The sequence below is a fragment of the Pygoscelis adeliae genome, unplaced genomic scaffold, assembly GCF_000699105.1.
Source record: "Pygoscelis adeliae isolate BGI_AS28 unplaced genomic scaffold, ASM69910v1 Scaffold7, whole genome shotgun sequence".
NCBI classification, from domain to species: domain Eukaryota; kingdom Metazoa; phylum Chordata; class Aves; order Sphenisciformes; family Spheniscidae; genus Pygoscelis; species Pygoscelis adeliae.
This window is the reverse complement of record NW_008825268.1, coordinates 2,819,051-2,831,152: the sequence shown is the minus strand read 5'-3', so window position 1 is coordinate 2,831,152 and position 12,102 is coordinate 2,819,051. Positions and strand designations below refer to the sequence as shown.

Sequence of the window (12,102 nt, the reverse complement as noted above, 5' to 3'; positions counted from 1 at the left end):
TACCATTTGGCAAGCAAGGAGCTTTGAGAAAGATTGCAATGGTTTGGAGCTGTGCCCTGGTACAACCACCTTCTTTATTCAGCCCATAAGTGGGAAGTGATCCCGTTATCCAAAGTTACAAGAAGTACAGGGAAGTTCATGGAGAAGCTTTCTGAACACAAACAAGGGAGGTTCAGTGGAATTCAAAACTAATACGTGGGAATGATGTTTCTTCCAACACCAGTTATATTGTGAAACTTGGTGCTGGGGGACTATTTGAGGCCAAGAACCTAATAAGATGCAGGAAGGAACTGGGCATTTAGGCAGTTATCAAGAATATCAGTTACTATAATTCAAAACAAATTTGGAAGGAATATATAATCCATTTCACTGTGCTTAAGCAGTTCTTGAACTGATAAAGACTGGGTGCATTTTTCCACACCAAGATGCTGCAGAGGTTCTTGTGCTCTCTCTTAAACGTGTGGTTTTGGCCACAAAAGGGATTACTGCCTCAGCGGGACTGCTTGTCTGGTTTGATTCTTGCACATTTCACCACAGGCTTAAAGTAACAAACCAGGGATCCGCTGCCAGCAAACTCTCTCAAGATCTCATCTTCAGGCTGTAATGCTGACTGTGCAACAGGGTGCCTAATTAATCTACTAATGATTTGGCTTTGTCAGTGCTCACAACGTGCAAGGCACTTTCAACACGGAAAAGCAAAGCCATTTGCTGTCCAAGATGCTCGCAGCTGCAGGACACCCTGATAAGCTGTGGAAGCTTGTGAAGAAGAGAGTCAAGCCCAATAAATGGCCAGGTCAGCATGTTTCAGGGGTCTTGGTCCAACGAGGGTGCCCTGTCCTTGGGAAGGTGGTCTGGGAGCAGGGCACAGCACGAGAGGAGACCTGGAGGTGACTGTACAGGAATGTCACCAGCAGACAGTCAGGGCTGGCACCATGGGATTTGCAGGTGGTGGGCAATGATGGATGAATGCTGGAGACAGCATTATATAAAGGCACAAAGGTTGGATGATGTGCACAAATGAAGGGCTCTGTTGGCTCGAGGGAGGTGATGGGTGTGTTTTGGAGGGAGGATTCACCTCTTGGCTCCTTCAAGTGCTGTGTAAGGTGTTGGTAGCCTGAATGCAGCCAGGGGCACGCAGCAGTCACGGGGCTGTAGTGTAGGCTGAAGTCAAACCATGCTGAAGGGGCAGGCAAAGGAATGAGTATCTGAAGAAGGGGAAAGAAGGCACCAACTGGTGCACCATATATAGCCTACGGCTGACTTAGCACTTGTGCTGCATTGCCCTCCAGCTCAAGGTTTTCTAATTCTGTCCCAGACGATGTCAGTGTCCCCCAGCAACTGGCAGTGAGACATACAAGGCGTTCCTCTGAGAGCCCGTGAGCATCTCTGTCACGCCCAGGAGGGCCGACAAGGGGGAGAGCAGCTTCCTGAAGGTGTGCGTACTTCTCAGCTCTTGCTGGACGACTTGGGGGCTGCCTTCAGCTCAAATTCGGGCAGCTCACCTTCCCAATGCCATTGTTCCCTGAGGAAAAAACAGTGTCACCCAAGTGCTCGTTGCAGTTTGCTCTCCACCATCCTGTAAAGCTTTTGATCATTTTTTTGGCACCTTAGTTTCTTCGGCATGAGCATCAATTTATAGATCACTGAGGAACCAGGCTCTGAAATGCAAGTGCCTGGCTAAATGTAATGAAAATATGCACAAGCAAGGCTGTGCCTTACTCCCATTGCCCAGCTCCTTTGGCAAGGGCTGCGGTTGGGGCAGAATGTGCGTATCAAATCCCATCAGGCAGGACTCTTTACCAAGGAAAGCACTAGCTGACGGGCCCGAAGGGTTAACGTGAAGGGTTAAACATAAAGATTAGGCACAACATAAGAAGTTAACCTCACACGCTCTCTCACACTGCATGGGATAAAACCCCCTTGGTGCTGTTTTGGGCAATTTGGATTCCTGCAGCTTCAGGGCCCCCCAGCCTGTGCGTGAGCTGCAGAGATTCGCTGCCTTTCCCTTCCTCTCTTTTCCCTGGAGCATGCAGCAGAGGAGTTAAATTACTGCCCATTTAAAATGAACTATGTCTTTCTCAGGTCCCATTTTAATCTGCTAGGAGATGGAGTGACTTCAGACTTGGAAAGGGCATTAAAGGATAGCTAAGTATATGGCACAGAGTCCCCACGTACCTGCATTGCCTGGAAGGTTTCATTGTGACTTATGGGGCATCAACCTCTTTTCTTTCACTTTTTTCTTCCCTCTCATTTTTGACATAAAGTACTCCAGAAGGTCTTGAGTCAGCCCAGGATCTAAAGGCCAGACTGGCTGATGGGATAACTCATCAGGCTTAATGTGATGTGGGTTAAGTTTTGCTGAATTCTGTTAGGGATGGTCTGGGTTTGAAATTTCTCAAAACTCAAAGATAGTATCTGTTTTTAGGAAATCTGGCGCTGTCACAATTTAGACCTCTTTTTCTCTTCAGCTATCAGTAACACTTCTTCTCAGTGACCAGAGGTATGGATAGCCTTCAAGACCCGAAGCTTGGAGATGTGACCATCATTCTCTGTGATCGTACGTTCTCTGTCCTTGTAATTGAAATCCTGTCTCTGCCAAGCATGCGGTCTGCATTTGCTTAAATACTGCTAAATGCCCAGACACTCTGTAATGTGTTCGTTACACCAGAACACCCTGTTTTCTAACTGACTGCATGAGTCTTGCCGTTGTCTTAGAATTTGTGGTATGTTGCTCAGTCATATGCAAACCTTGAGACAACCCAGCAAGAACGAAACTGTAGGAACTAAAATTTTTCAGCTATTTCCATGTCTAGCAGTAAGTACTTTGGATTTATGGAACCTATGTAGGTTTCAGATAATACTTGTGCATTTTGAATCATATCCATGAAGATGATATTCTTCATGGAGAGGGCTATAATTACACTATTGTATGATCAATCGTATTGTACATATCTCAGAAAACTGTTTTAAGAATCTAAGTAGCACTGTCAAGGTTTATCAAGCCCTGATAGAGATCCACACAAATATCTAGAATATAATCTGTACTGTGGTTGTCTGAGTGGACACAAATGAGCATAAAGCATTTGATGAGCTCCCCCTTTCTCATGAATCACTATGAGTGTTTCTTAGCATCCTGTGAAAAAAGTGTCTCTACGTAGAGAATTGATATGGAAAGATGGAGCTGATGTTTTTCTTTGGAGGTTTGGGGATTTGAAGCTATTGTGTCTGGTGGCAGAGTGTTCCCTGTGACACCCCAGCTGTAGCATCCCTCTATAATTGACACCGCGCCTTTGCTCCAGCCTCCCAGCCATCATGGTGCTCAGCTCGATGTTGTCTATGGACTTGAGTTCTTCCATAGCATTAACAGGTGCTTTCTGATGGCACTGTGTCCTCTTACCTCAGCAGGATTTTCATTCCCAGTGCCCAGCCCATGGCTGGAGAGGTGTCCTCCAACCAGCAGGCAAAGGAGGCTGCAGGCAGGGCCTGGCAGGGTTTCCTCACACTTCTCTAGCCAGTCAGGGGTAAAGAGCCTCCTTTTAGAAATGTCACGAGAAGATGATGTGGGTCCCTTAATGCTTTTAGTGGGAGAGGGAAGATGCAGCAACCAGTTGTGCTGCAGTCCAAGGGGACAGAGCACACAGTGAGCTGCCAGGTGCTTCTTACAGGAGGCAGGAAGGTCTCACCACTGCCAGTGATACACTGGATAAATTGGCCAAGCTGTTTAAAACTAGCTGTGATGGAGCTTGGCCTTTTGTGTTGTGCTTGTAACATGTCAGTGTTCCCTCTGCGTGTGAAAACAAACGTCATTAAACCACTGCAAAATCCTCCCATTTGAAGCTGCTTGTGGGTGCGAGCCTGGTTTTTGGGGAGCTGTGATGTATACACATATAACGTCTCTCCTCCAGGATCTGTCAAGTAGCTATGCTGGCTTTCTTTAAATAGCCTGCTGCTGCTGCACCCCTTATTTAGCTGTAGGGAAGCAAGTGACACAGCGATGCTCAACAATGTCATTTTGCTTCTGGTGTGACCTATGAGATCAGAGGTTGTTAGCAGGAGATATACAGTGACTGTCACAGAAGGTGCTGCTGGATCCAGGACCTGGAAATCCTGTGGGGTTGGGCGAGATGTTGGAGTACAAGGGCTGAAGGACCCCCTGGCGGGGACTCTCTGGCCGTAGGGAGTGACTGAGCACCTTAAACATCCTATGAAAGCTTCGTGTGCCCAGTGTTTGGCAGCCAGTGCAAGCTGCCTCTGCCTCCACCTGCAGCTCTTTTAACTATTACGTTTAAAGTTGCTATTTTGTGTAAGATGCATGTAATCAGGACTTTGGAGGTCCACTTACAGAGTGCGATAAGAGCAAGGCTTCAATTTCAGCTATTTCTGCTTGAATAGCCAGCCCTGAGGGTTTTTCTGCTGCTTGTTAAACTTCTGTCAAAGTCAGTTGCTTTGCAATATGAGATGCCTTCAGAGCTGCCAGCAAGAGGCTGGTGACACACTTTATGAAGACTGTTACCCCCAAAGGTAGTTCAGAAATGCCTGTTATTTTTATTAAATACTTTTGTCCCAAACTCATCTCTCCCAAGCAACTCTGTTAAGATGACAGAACTGCAATGGTTGGCTGTGGGCTGCTGTGTGTGTACGTGCAGGTGTGACTTTTAACCCTTTTTGCTTATAAGGTTATTTCTACCTTTCTCCTTGAGAAATAGTGGATCATAGAAGTGGGAACAGCAACTGCAGTTGGACTCTAAGTGCCAAAGCTGATTTGCATGAATGTTTGTAAGCAAGGACAGTTTAAATGATAGTGCTAAGTGCAGTGGAAGAAGTCTTCACTTCTGTAGTTTTGGGGGCTCTGAAATAGGTGGGAGATCGGATCCTGAAAGGTGGTGCTGCCATGCAAGAGTTGCCTGACACAAACTCCAACCTCATGACTTCTTTAAATTAGTTGTGTCACCCTTTTTGTTTGGCAATGGTCACATTTGAAATTTTTTTACTCATTCATTTTGGCAAATGAATTTTATTTTCTGGGTTTGTCAAAGATGGGTAAAAGTAACTATTCACAGCTTAAAATCTGGACAGTCTTGATTAACAAGTAGACGATGTAGTATTTTTATTTCCTGCCTGGTTTGTCTAACTCTCAGAATGTGATGCTGGTAGAAAACTTTTGCAATAACAAGTTCATCATTAGTTTTAAGGAAATATTTTGAAAAACTTTTGTAAATAGATTTGGTGAAGACTTTTGCCAAAGAATATAAGACATTTCCACAAAATGGAAGCGATTTAGAAATTCAAGTGCATATTTTGTAGTATTTTTTTTCTGTACTCATACAACAGCATCATCCATTATGATATTTAGTGGTTTTTACAAAATTCAGACACGCTTTTTATCTCTCATGTAGAAATGAAACACTAGTTTCTGGTATTTACCTGCTATTTCAGCAATAGTCTGTGGCACCCGTACTGTCCCAAGAGAGCAGAACTCCAGTCGTGTTTTGCAATTGGTGTGATTAAAATGAAATGAAGTTGGCTTCATCACAACGGAACTTCCTCCGCCTTTGCAATCTCAAATGCCCTTTTGTTGCATTAGCCTCCTTAGGAGTATAATAAGACAGTCCCTGGCAGGCATCGTGCTATGGATGTAGGATCCACGTAGCCATGTTGTCTCCAGGTGTCTGTTGCTGTGGAGCATTTCTGCCTTGCAGGTATTGGCGAATGTTTCATTTTGGCTCCTCTTTATCGGTGGTGTGTTTTGTGGCTGATTCCCTGTGGGGCACATGGAGTTGGTTTTGTTTCCTGGCAGATGTCTAAAGTAAACAATTTAGCTGCATATTTGAATACTTTTAACTAGCAATAACATGAAACTGTATGTGCTGCAGTGAACGCAAGCCAGTGCTTTTCCTTCAGAAACTGTTGTGAAATCATTTCATGTATGTGTTTTGATTTGTCCTTGTGAATGTTACATACAGATAATGATTGATGAAGATGTTTTATTAATTTTTCTCTTATTGTGCTTAAGTGAATTGGCAGGGGCAAAGGAGATTGCTTAGAATTAAATTATAAGCTTTTGGGACTTAGCATGTGTATAGAAGCTATATAAAAAGATACGATCTCCTAGTTTCAACGCTGTTGATGCAGTTGAATCAGTGAATACACCCTGCAATGAGTGTACAGGTTTCTTGTTATGATAAAGTCATATTGAGATAATTGAGGGATCTGAGAATCAAGACATTTGGAAATCTGTCTGTGGCTATGGGTGGAACCTTCACCTTGTTGGATGTGTCTGCAGAGGGGTGGGAAGTGGTGTAATGTTAGCAACCTCCTGCCAGTGCCTCCCTTCTCCATCTTCCCAAGTTGAATGTCAGTTTAGCACAGCTTTTATATGATAGCTTGGAGTGGGGGGCTGCTGTACATTTAATAATGCCATAGTTACCAGCCTGTGAGGTTTGAGGCTGGAATGTCATTTTTGTGCCCGCTGCTTTTGGTGTTGGGAGTATCTCTCTCCCATTTGTGCTTTTTATGATCTGAAACCAATTGAGACTCTCAGTCTCCTTTAAAATTAGATGAGGCTTGTGCTCCTTTAGAGCATCACTGTAGAGATGTCCCCAAGGAAGCTTCCAGTGTGGATGCAGTCCCTGCCATCTTCTCTTTGCATCACCTTTTTTTTTTCCTTCTTACAATTCCCTTTTGTTGCCATTATGGAGGCAAAGTTTTTATCTCCGCTTCTGAAAGGTTCAACTTCCACAAGGATTTTGTATAGCATTTTTATAATTTTAACAGTATTTAAAGAAGAACTGTAACCAAGTCTCTCAGTCTGCTGTGGGCTTTAACATTTAATACAAGCATTCAATCCTAGGCAGCACATTTGCTTCTCTACCTGAGGGTGGTGAATGCTGAAAAGCACCTTGCCCCCACTCCCAACACATCTAATTTAGCAGATCTGCTTTGTTCACAGTAGAGTTCAAAACTGACATTCCCCAATTCCTCATTAACTTGACAAGTGTGTTTTGTCCCACAGTCCTGTCCCTCCAAAGGGAGGGAGAAACTCAAAGCCACAGCACGGTTGTGAACATTCACTCTTGTGGTCTGTCTGCTCGCTGGGAGGAGAGGAGCCGTGTGTTCGCTGCAGCTGCAGCTCAGGATTAGACAGCTGAAGAAAACAGACCAGCAGAAAGTGGCAGTGGCAGCTCTTGGGATAAGATGACATCTGCCAGGAGGAGCGTGTTGTTGGCAGCTTCAGCGGCTGAGGGCTGCTCTTCCCCTCTGTGTGCTCTGATGCAGACCCGCTTTCCCTGTCATCCTTTGCTCGGTAATGAGGATGGTAATTGTTACTTATTGGCCAAGGATTTCAGTAGTCACTAGTAATTTTTCAGAGACCAATTTTGGGTTTTCAGAAAGTGATGAACACTCTCCTCTTTAAAACAAACGAACAAAAACCCCGCGGCCTCCTTTCATGGATTTTTAAACTGAACATCCTCCAAATCAGGTGACTCAACTTACTTCACTTTGAAAATCTGTTACTACTGATGGATTTTTAAAGAGAAAGTGATAGCTAAGTCTGCTTCTAATGATGTCTCTGGAGCCACAAGAATGTGTAGTACACTGTACATTGTATGTTGCATGATTAGGGTTCCAATTAAGGAGAAAAAGAACCTAATGAGAAACAGTGGTATGAGGAGGATAAAAGCGAAGACATAAATACAGCCAGGCAGTCTGGCAAGAGGGTTCAAGGCATAGGGAGAGCAAGGAAAATATGTACAGACAGGATTTTGGTACCCAGCACATTGAAGTGGTATCACCTGCAAATGCTAGGATGCTGAATTGATGGGAACAGTTTAACAGCGGTCTGGCACGCCTTTCCTTTCTGAGCTCTCGGGGCAGGACAAGTCTGCGCAGTGGCTACATTGTGCAGCCTGCATTCCCATCCTAGTGCTGTCACGAGACAAACAGAAAGTGCTCAACCCCTCTGGAAAGCAAAGATATGGGGAACCTTATTACTTCCAGTTCACTTTAAGGAGATCACAATTCAGTGTGGTTTCCAGCTCCCTGTTTCAGGGTTAGAAGAGACTCCTAGTATGCCTTTATTTTATTTTTTTTAAATGCATTTGTTCCCACCTTCTGTATGTTCCTGAAGGATGGAGCTTTTCATCTTCCCACGGCCATTGCAAACTGCCAGCTGGATTTTTTTCTGTGTTGTCTTTTCTCCCAGCCCTAAATTTGTGCCCATGCAAGGCTCCCAGCCCTGTGTCGTATCTAAAGGTTATGTCCAGTGATGTAGCTGGAGCTGAAGAAAATGTGTGCAACAGCCAGCTGGGCTCTTGGGGTGCCTGGCCTGCTGTAGAATAGATGGCCAAGAGATCCCTGCTGGTTTTAATAGCTCTCTGGCAGTCTTAGCCAGCAAATGTGGTACACTTCATTATAACTCAGTTTCCATGCAGGCAAATGACTTTTGCAGTGGTTAAGTAAAGCACCTCAAACTTTCATGGTCCTTTTAAAATTTCCTTGCTGGTGGGCTCTGTACTTCTTGGGGTTCATACGGGGTGGGCTTGCATGTGGGCAAAGGACAGGGTCGTGATCCACATAGTAACAAATAATACTCCATCCCAGTCTAGTTCCCGGTGATCTACCTTCACAGAGCAGCAATGCTGGCTGGGAGCAGCGTGGTTGTCTGCCCAGCTTTCCCCACCTCTAGCTGAGCTGGCAGGCCTTGCCAGAGGCAGGGAGAAGGGAGTTTTGCAATAGCAAAAGCACTGGCAGCTATCTGAGATGTGGGATGCTGCCTTCTTCCTGACGGCTATGAATCCAGCCAAGGTTCATCTCATTGCCATGGTAGTAGCTCCTCACTGAAGTATAGGGAATAATCAGTGGCAGAGTATGATGATAACGGGTTAATCAGAGGAGAAATGATTCAGATGTTCCCTTGTCTGGGAAATGAAGCACTTGCGTAAAGACTATTTTTCCCCAAATAGTCTCTTAGAAGACTTGGAAGGCATAATGTTGGAGACACAGTATTAATTTTGCATTGCTTTCAGTTCTATATTTGTACATTTGGGTTTTTAGGTACTGATTTCTTCCTCAGCAGCTTTTGAGCATTTTGAAAGTGCTGTAAAAATGTTACTATTTGCAGTATGGCAAATGCAAAAGAAGCATCTTCAGATTTCAAGCTCTAACTGGGGTCCTTGTGTGATATTCCTCACCAAGAAATAATGAGAAACCCTGCCTCAGAGATGCTGGAAAATGAGCAAAAAAAAAAAAAAAAAGGAAGAAAACCAAAGCAGAGAGCAGCCAAAGGACTTGTTGGAGGAGCCCCAGCTTGGCAGTTGCAGGCAGAGGAAGGATATTTACCTGCTGAGTCCTAGTCCAAGGCAAGGCATGTCCACTGGAAAGAGCTGTCTCGCCTGAGCAGCTTTCAAACATCACCTTCAGCCCCTGTTCTATAAGTTTCGTTCCTTTTGATGAAATTATGATGTTTAGAGAATTGTCGGGGCATCACGTATAGACTTCGTAGGCTTGAGTCCAACCCTTTGATGGTCCCAAGTGGATGGAGGCTTTCTCCTAGTTCCTAGTGGAGCTCCCAAAGCTGCCTTCAAAAGTGGTGTGGAGGCACCATTCTGAGCTGATTGGACAGAGGAGACAGTTGTTGGAGCACACCTGGAAAACCAATCTGTCCGGTGTAGACGCTGCATGTCCTGCTCAGGTCAAAAGTGGTGGCAGGATGGCATGTGAAACTTCCATCATCTGAAATTATTAAAGGGCTCAGCTCTGTCTTCATGGGCACGGCATGAACCTTTTACAGTAGAAAATGTGTTGAGGCTAGTAATGCAGTGCGGTTTCCTTTTTTCAAATGGTGGAATTCACTGGGGAATTTATCCCTCATTTTATCTCAGGAAGACCCAAGCTGCACGTGGATCATTAGAGTTTTGTTCAGGCATATCTAATCCACTTGCTAACCAAATAGTTTGGCTGCAACTTCCGTACTCCAAGTAGTATGATTCACTCTTCTTGGCCTGGTTTCCTAAGAAGGTGAGGCTTAAGGATTTTCCTTGCTTGTCCATATTTCTATATTCTCTCAGTGACATTTCTGACTCTTTTGGACTATTTCAGCGAAATTAGAAAGAAGGACAGAAATGTAGGAAGGTGATCACCTTCCTATAGGTTTTGTGAAAATTGCAGCTGGGAAGAGTCCCAGGTCAGGCCCTCTTATTATAAAGCACATATCACATTTAAATCTTAAAGTGAGAAAAGCAAGGAAAGGATGTCAGGCCATTTTTCTCTTGTTACTGAGAATGTCTCTTTATTTCCCCCTCACTGATATCGCCTGTCACAAATCAGGGGTATAGGAAGTAAGTGCTAATATCATTGCTCCTCGGTTTTACAAGGCAGTAATTCAACACTTGAATGCATAGACTATTCAGTGGAAGGCTAAGTGGTTATTGGAGTGAATGAATGAGATTATTGCTGATGAAAACCAGGGAATTGGAACTATTGGTATTGTGAAGATAACAAAAGAGAGGGGGAAAGATAATGGAAGATGATTGTCCTGTTTTAAAAAGGGTCTGTGTGCTCCCAAAACCCAAACATTTGTACTCATTTGGGATCCCTACATCAGGCTCTGTCTTTTCTGTATGCTTGTAAATCATGGCGTCAGCCCTGCTGGAATGGGTATTTCCCAGCTTTGGGTAGTATAAACACCTTGGAGCTTATCCTCCGTGGTGATGAACCACCCCGGGTTCCCAAACACTTCCACTGGCAACTTCCCACTTCTGGTCCAGAGCCCAGCTTCTTGCAGATGAATTTGTCAAGCTTGTAAATACTAAGCACTGCAGTCTGGTGGGGTGGCGAGCCCTATTCTGGGAACTGCTGTGCTGTATCTTGGTGTGGCTTTCACCTAACTGCAACCTGCCGTAGCTTTCATCTAATTGCAACGTGCTGTAGCTGCCACCCAGGTGGGGTTTGTCCTCTTTTCCCTTGGTGATAGATGAGCTACGAATTCCTAACAAGGGTATCCCTGGATGTAGGATATGCGCTCATTGAAAGTTTGCATTTTATGGTGACCCTCTTAGACTTAGTCTCTTAGACTTTGTCTTCTGAGGTCTGTCTCTCTTATTTTTTCAGCCACTTGTAAAAATCTGATCGATCCCTTCCTATCCACTACTGGGAGCGTCAGTATGGAGGAGGAGCACCTCAGTGACAGAGCAAAGTGCTACAAAACAGCTCCAAAAAGCTTCTGGGAATAGGGGAAGTCCCTGCAACGAAGGGCTGCTTTGGGCCACCCCTGCAAGGAAGCTGTTTGGCACTACTGTGGTCTCCCCTTCACCAGTAAGGGGTATCCTTAAAGAGGGGTAGCTATAATAAAACTCAGCCAAATGGTGGAAATATGATCGACTCCTCAATCTGATTAGAGCCAACAGCCGTTATGTGGAACATTTGCTCCTGGCCTGTTTGCAGCTGCATACTACAGTGTAACTATTTATGGGCCCGGCTCCAGTGGGATTTATGGATAGCGAAGTACTACCAGTGGATTCTATTACTGCCTGAGATCACTGCAAATGCTGCAGCAAACTGCAATGGCCGCAAAATGAGCTTTTCGCAAGGGCTGCCTGACACGTGTCCTGCCAGCGAGAAATTCCCCAGCCATGAGGAGATGGAGCTAAATGGCTCCCCACAGCCGTGCTCTTTTTTTCCCCTCCTTAAGGCTTTCAAGTTGTTTTTAGCGTTGCCTCTATGTCTTCTCCATTGCTGGCTGTCTTCCTTGCTGCAGAGGAAGCAGAGCAGTGTACTGTCATCCACAGGCTTCAAGGGTGGCCATTTATTATAGGATCTATTGTACTTGTTGGCCAAATTTGCCGTCTTTCACTCACTGGGGGAAGCAGAGGGGGTGCGCGGCGTCTGAGGGTGAAGTGGCTGCAAGGCATCCTGTGCAGCACAGAGGGTGGCAAAAACAAATGGCTCTTGTGCCTCTGGAGTTGTGGACTACATGAAGAAGAACTTAATCCTCTTCTCCCCTTTCTGCTGGCAACTCTTAGCATCTAGATTGCCCAAATATTGGGGATGAGGTTGTTCTTGGGTGGTCCTGGGCTGTGCTCAAACACTTTCTCCTCATGAGCA

At 45.0% G+C, this 12,102-nt stretch overlaps 1 long non-coding RNA gene across 1 annotated transcript in view; it reads left to right on the top strand.

Moving 5' to 3' along the window:
* Window positions 1–11,369, top strand: part of LOC103921648 — a 14,990-nt gene extending 3,621 nt beyond the window's left edge. The window contains exons 2-3 of the long non-coding RNA XR_663857.1: window positions 2,469–2,557; window positions 11,110–11,369. This is a non-coding gene — a long non-coding RNA (uncharacterized LOC103921648). The remainder of the gene's footprint in view (window positions 1–2,468; window positions 2,558–11,109) is intronic.
* Window positions 11,370–12,102: the final 733 nt, after the last annotated feature.